Here is a 7,553-nt window from a genome sequence, read left to right as displayed (position 1 = left end):
TGACAGCATCGATTCGTTCATCTGTATGTCGCTGTATCCTCCGAGAAGTCCTTCTATTCATTCGCCCATAAATTCTTTCAATGAAACTCTGCGACAGAGCCAGTCAGTTGTATCCAACGGTGTTCCGACAGGAATCATCGATCCACTAGATCATTGCAACAAATCCCCCACCAGAAGCTTGAGCACCTCTTCCTCCGAGTATGTCTCATGGAATCTGTAGTCATCCCTCCTCGGGTTGGACCTTGCTGGCAAAGCAGTGATTCGCTCATTGACAATCGAAGGATTCCTTCTCTTCATGAGGAGCTCCGAATTTTCTCTGGTGATTCTCGACCCTTCTTCTCTCCGGCAACAAAATGTTCACACTTCGCTCCTCTCGAGGTGAAAGTGTGCGCTATCAAACTCCAGCTCACGGAGAGGAACCAATGCTTATCGCCGCACTGTGAATCGGCCATCCCTATCAGTCGGCGCCTGGGAGTTCAGCTCGCTCACTCACCAACGGACGGTCGGGCGGACAGACGCGCGCGCGTGCTTACTCCGAGTAATTCATATCTGGCTTGCCGGAGTCGACGCAGCTGAGACAGATGCATCATTCAGCCAGCGCGAAGATACAAACAGAGACAGAAGTTCACTCTTATCTAATTGATGCCCATCTTGTCGAGCCACCGCCACTCAGCTCATCGATTACCGAGCGTTCCCCATGAACGGCAGCGCTTGCTCTCGTGGAAGAAGTTTGTGCGTAATAAAATGATTCTTTCAGCGCGGGGGAGGAATCGAGGAGGGGCCCAGAACCCCTGACATGTCCGCACGCTTGGCTACCGTATGCTTTTTCTTTCCCCTCACTCGAGCAACTGGAGCGCGTCAAGGGGTTGTGAGCTGGGCCCACGTCGCCGACGGAGCACGAGCTTTCAGATCGCTAGCCGTGAATCTGACTCACCTCTGGAGAATCGACGCTATCTTCCGTCAAGTCGATATAAACCGCTCTCCCCTTCCGAGAGCCCTGGGGCGGCTTGTCAGAAACTTCGTCAAACGAAGAAGCCTCCATATTCAAAAAGAGCTTGACGCTGTCAACGCCACGCCATTACCTGAGGAATGATTGGAATTCGGCACGAATTCTCGTTTTGTCCCTTGAAGGGTTTTCCCGTCTGTCTCGCCATGTCGCTGAGTATGGTTCGAGAATCATTCGACCGGAGAAAGGTTACCGAAGGGACACGGATGCTGTGTTTTCCAGTTCTCGAACTCTACGTCGAAAATTCCTCCTATTCACGATGACATCAGCGGATTTGATCTCCATGAAGTCGCCAGCTCCAATTGTTTTCGGAGGCAGGGAGCTCATTGCACGGAATGGGGATCGCGCCGAGCGGAGCGCATAGCTAAACAAAGAGCTGAACAAAATCGATCTCGAGAGCCGTCATTTGATACGAGTTCGCAAAACTACGCAGTTTTCTCTCTTCGAAAAACCAATGGCGAAACAGCCAATGGTAATCGGCAAGAATTCGGCCTTTCAAATCCATGTGTGCCTCGCTCGCGCGTCCGCTCGCTAACTAACCCTCGGCCTCCTCCCCTGATACTAAAAAGATAAGATATCGATTCATTCCCATCAGAGCGATCTTAGCCATGCGTTGCCTGGGGGAAAGCTCGCACGGAAGGGAGGCTGTATTCACAGAATTTGTTGAGCGCGTCAAAAAGTAAAAAAAAGAGAATGAGATGGCGCTGCTGTCGAAGCTGTAGCATTCCTCTTTATCACCGTCGTCTATCTTTCATCCAACACAGGCGTCGATCCGAATCTTGGCCCGTCGGACGACCACTATGTAGTTCAACTGGTCGAAATCAACTCGAACCCTGGAGGCTCTCAGGAGGCTGTGAATGTAATGCGCGTCGGCAGGCAGGCGGGTCGGCCGGCCGACTCGAGCACCGGTTTTCATCGGAGCCACATGAATCGATTTAGCGCTTCAGCCGTGCCAGAGAACACTCCATCAAGCGTAGATTCGCTTCCCACCGATCAAATGTTTTTGTTTCCACCTATCTGGCGGCTCGGCTGTGGTTCTTCTTTAATTTGAATGTCGTGAACGTTCATCCGCCCATCAGGGAACCGCGACGACAGAGGCTACGTCTGATCATCTCTCGTTTCAGAATGTCTCGGATCTCGACGTTCTCTACGGAAGGAGAGTTAATGTGAGTCTCGGCCCTAAGCTCGTACTCCCCGCGTCGGCCCCGCGCGGAGACGCGGCAGGGAAGCTCGTCTGCCGGGAGAATGTTCGCGCCGGCACATTCCAGGACATGCCCTCCTGGAAAGTTCAGGATAGCTCCGTCTTCCTTCACTGAAAAATCTTAAATCGAATAAAACTAGCGCGCAGTTGTGGATCCTTGAGGTAGATGTCACCTGTTGGCAGCATTTCAAGCAATCACCTGTTCTTCCGAGACCGGGAATACGGTTCCGCCGGGCGGGGCGGCTCGGCCAGTCGGCGTCAATCAATCACTCGGGAAGAGGAGTGCCCATCCCTAGACCTAAATCTACACCCGCGGCATCGAAATGAACTGGCAGTCCACGTATCACTCTCATGAGCTACGAGCCGTGTCGAATCGTTCTGACCCGAAGCGACAACAATGCGAAGTTAACAAGGTTTCGGAGTTTCCACGGAATCGTCCACAATCAGCACGTCATGCATCATGCCTTGATCAATTGAGGGATCCGTCGCGACCTCACCATGATTGCGAGGTGAGGCCGCGTGAAATCTTCGAGGAAGGAGCTGTCGGTCGATGTTCTCGAATCGCCTCGAGCCGCCGCCCTGCGAGTCGAACGAAAATTAGGCGCGCGATTGGAGCGAGCCTATCGGAGGATGCGATATTTCAATACGATATTCGTGCTCCTGCCGTTGATGTTGCCTCGCCTCGACGATGATGGGAGTGAATAAATGGATAAATGTTCTGGCGGTAACCAGGGCCGCTTACTGTAACGGCCATCTGAATTAACAGCTGGATGGCGAGCAGCAGCCACAGTGGCAGCACTCCTACCTAGTAGTAGCTTCATCGGGATAGGACTTTTTATGAGAGTCATCTTTCCTTGTCATAAAATAGGTTCGTCCATTGAATCTCATTGTTGCTAACAGAATGGACACTTACACCCATTATGACGCATTGATATTATCATTTCATGGACATTGGATGTGGCCTCTCGAGCATGCGACCAGGTATAACTCCGGAGGTAATGGTGTCCTCTGAAACTCAGTATGCCCAATTACTCGCCGGGGAGAAGCTCTATAATGCTTTTCGATCGTTTCAGTGCAGGCTGTGCTCGTCAGAGCCCGAGATCCGGCGACTCGAGCTCCGTATCAGCACCGGAATCCGTCGCTCTGATGCAGCGGAAAACTTCCACTCGGATGAAACCCTCGAATTTCGAGTCAAACATCTTCGATCGGGGTCGGAGCAGGAACAGGAGTCGCATCGATCTCGTATTTCGCCTTTTCCTTGACGTTCAGAGTTCCAAGGCTCGAGCCCACGAACGCGCTCCTCAAAAATGGTCATCTCTCGCTCTCGCGAGGAGTTCCAAAGGGATCGAACGAAACTCATCGCGAAATTGGAACGGAATTGGAAGAAGGGAAAGATATCGCGGAAACTCCGTTCGCCTCAGCCGCTGCGAAGCGAGGACACGTCTTCTGGCTCGCTCGTCTGCACGAAATTCCCGCTTTTCTTCTACCCGTTCTCCGGGCAGCGTAGCCGTCGCATCGTGAAGTGCCCAGTGTCAATTATTCACCGCGTTAAAGTGAGTACGCACTGCAAAGTAGCTCTTGGAATTCCTCGCGACCCAAATCACACGAATTAGCCGAGAACCGTACACACGTCATAGTTTCCTCAGGGAATGCCTAGATACTGTTGTACAGCTGCGGAAACTATAGCTGCGCTCCTACAGCCGAGAAATAGTCTTTCAAAGAGAGGAAAAATGCTCGGAGGGGAACATGCAGCGCGGAGAGAGCTCCCCGCGAGCTCTCTGAGGAGACAGTTGACCGAGAATGATCTCCGTGGGTCAGTCGGGGACCATAAGCGCCTCTCACCCCTGAGATCTTTGTTTCAGGACAAGAAGAGGATAGACCGACCCGGGTCCTGATTGCATACCTCCAAGAAAAAACTCAGAGTATTGTTTATCCACATGTCTCGTTTGAGGGTGGTGAAGGCAGCTATCAGAAAGCTTGGACCCTCTCGGGCTTCTAAACAGTAGGCCCGCCCTACCGCGAGCGGGGCGGCGCGGCGCTGGCCCTAGGGCTTGTCACCTAGGTCCATAACTGAAACAGGGAATCCCGCATTTCCCCGATTTCCCGGAAGGATGGCCGGCCAATTCAATGACCCCGTCGCGGGATATGTTCAGTGAGGTCTATGCTGTCGAAGAATTAGATGTACCGCAGTCGACCGTCTGACTCTCCGCCTGCAAGAACGTAGGATAATTCCGGGACGGGCTCAGGCTTCAGAACGTCCCGTTTTTCGTATTCCCTGTATCAGCATGCGTCCAGCCGGGAATCATCCGAAGGACGCTACAATGAGGTGGCATCGGTGACATGATGATCGCGGAGTAATTGTACTTGCTGACTCGCGAATCGCGAGCGAGTTCCAAGTTCCGATGGGGAAGCAAAGCCGAGTCACCGATGTCGAATCTAGAAAAGTCGCACTGGGATGCACTTTCTGTGACGCTCGCGCAAGAGACCCAACTAGCACACCCAGCTAGCTCAATACGCGTGATTTCCCTCTAATGCATGCCTCAACTTCATTGTTATGGTCGAAGTCTCGACACTCCGCTTGTGACCCCGTGATATACAGACATCCCATTCGGCTACTCTGAGGGTAGCGTGGCGTCGAAGGTTGAGGACACCATCCATTTCAGGCAATCGTTTGGCTTTCCGATCGCTGTTATTCACAGGCGCCCGATCGGAGACGGGAAAAAATCTCAGCCACCTTCCCCGATGCCGTCGCATGTTCGATTTCTCGGTTGAATCTCTCCGCAGATTGGGAATTCATGGAGACAAAAAAACAAACGAAGCGGCGAACGACAGCACAAGGAAGCGAGCAAACCGACTGTGTCATCGCAGGCGGTGGAGAACAGAAAACTGTGCAAGTTGGTTTGCCCTCCTCCCATAGAGCATCGTTTCGCGCGGGGACAAATCGGCACCCGTTACCCGCGGGTCGGCTTTGCGAAGGGAGTCTCTATTGAGTTTTGTAAATGACGCGTAATGGCGGTAATGATAATCTTTATTTTATTCAACTTTCCGCCGCTCCGAAGCTCGCTGAGAGAAACGTTCGCGGCGTGCGCAAGCGCCCGAACTCGTTGGATGTGTGCATGCCTGACTCCTTCCGGATGGCTTTCATGTTGCTTTTTGTGCTTCTCTACTCCGGGTGGGGGCTCAGAGCAGTGAGCGGGAGGGTCAGAGAATGACAAGGACAGGGGAACCATCCCCCCGAATAAGGGCGTCATATTCGTAGAAGAGCGGCGAGTAACTTCAGAATAATGAAGATTGCTTATTCGAAGATGATTGATGGGACGAACCCAGATTCAGAGCTCGGAAGTTCAGGCATTTTGCCATAAATGCCTATGGCCGCTTTTTTCGACCGTTCCTCGTCGAAAATACCCGTTTAGGTTTTTCCGTGCCGGCGGTGCCTTTTCGGGTCACCGAGACGCTGAATCCCGGGAATTCTTGGGAAATTCAGGGTCCACGAACTAGTTCGGCGATGAATAGGGTCGGCAAACCCATGCTCCAGGAAAAAAATCTTGCTTCCGATAATAAGTCCGATAAAATACTACCTATCACTGGGACGAGATGGGACTCCGGAAGACCACGGAGAATACTCATCAAACAGCACTGACGAACGGTCCGACGCGGCGTTCGCCCTGCTTGGCTGCCAAGCCTATTTCGCCTGTATTTGGTGCCTATTCCAAGCTACATATTACACTGCCCTTCCGCCTGCCATTTTCGGCATTTTTCAGTGCGTGAACTTCCGAGCACTACGGATTACACATATTCATTACCGAAACAACTGCTGTGGGGGTTTTCTCTGAATTTTTTCTTGCTCAAAGCCGGATTCACGGATCGGCTGAAAACACAGTCTTGCATGCACATGCCGACAGAGCGCGAACAATATCGAGTCTGCTCAGGAGGACCCTGGAGGGGAGGGAATGCTGGCATGAAAAAGGAGTTGGAGCCCCACCCCCCTCTCCCGGGAATCGACTTCGGGAATGATTTTCACTTTCGTTTCGAGACACGAGGCCAATCACAAGGAAGAATATATGGTAGGATATATATATCGAAAACGTTTATTCGCGGTGGGCTTCCAGGGATTCTGAAGATGATATTCCGACTAGCGGAGGAGCAAAGGGGAATTTTCTCGAAAGAAAATCGCTCTAGGAATCGGGGCCTCGGTGCTGAACGAAAGTCGCTCTGAGGGCAGCCTGGAGCACCGAGAGGCTAGGCAGACGGTTCTGGGAGTAGAAATTCACGAGCTGTATCTTGATAGCCCCTACTTTGTTCCGGAGATCTGGATGTTTTATGACAGAGGCTTCGATGAGGTTCAAATAATCGACGAGAATCCTTCCGAATCGCTCCACGCATGTCGATGTAGCACTCGGGAACGACTCAATGGAACAGGCTGTCAGTCCATCAAAATAAGATTCGAATCGCAGCAGCGCATCATCGAAGGCCAACAAAAGGTGCGAAGATGCCATGATCGTCTTGAAACTCAGTCAGAATCGAGGAAACTTTAAGTAGTATCCCTCATAGGCGATATTCTACAGCGTCTGTGGCCGGACATGCAGATCCAACCCTCACTTCCCGACGTGAGAGATATTCCTTGAGTCTGCGGATCTCACTACACTGACTTGGTCACCGATACTCATCACTCATAACCTCATTGGAGGGGCCATTGGTTGCAATAACGAAGTGAGCGTTGTCTTCCTGATTCTGGGGCCAACGAAGTGTGTCCGCGCTGGCAATAATTCAAGTTTCACTGGTTTCTGATGATCAACACGGTCTGCGGCCAGAGAAACCCCGATCTCCCGTTACTGTCCGCCTCTCCAGATTCAAACTTTTTGAGGATCGGACCGGCAATCATCTCCGGGCTTTACTCCTTCTTCCATCTCAACCTTTTCATGAATAACCGATCCTCTTCGATGCAAAAATAAAATGCTAAAGAAAATGAAAGAAGAAGACAATCATCATCTACGGTTCCAAATCAGGACCTTCACCTTCCAGAAATGATGCAGGTTTCTTAGTATTCACGAAAGCACACGGATGACTTCACAGCTCTGTCTTATACAGTTCGATTTCCGGTCCTCCTGGGCAGCCGAATAGGTGGCTTCCTTCACATCTGTTCCATCATCGTATGAAGCCCTTTCAATTGTGTGATCGGGCCGTTCTCTGTCGCAGACCCCGTGCCGATAATTATTCGGATATAGAGGATGGACGATTCGGGCTTTGTTTAAAAGCTCTCAGAGAATTCAAATCTCGCGCCATCGATGCAGGCGATCCGCATCTCCCCGTCTTCGTATGTGATTTGATCGACAACTGTCTCAATTG

This window comes from Galendromus occidentalis, unplaced genomic scaffold (genome assembly GCF_000255335.2).
Source record: "Galendromus occidentalis unplaced genomic scaffold, Mocc_1.1 scf7180000077511, whole genome shotgun sequence".
In the NCBI taxonomy this organism is placed as follows: domain Eukaryota; kingdom Metazoa; phylum Arthropoda; class Arachnida; order Mesostigmata; family Phytoseiidae; genus Galendromus; species Galendromus occidentalis.
This window is presented reverse-complemented; position numbering follows the sequence as displayed.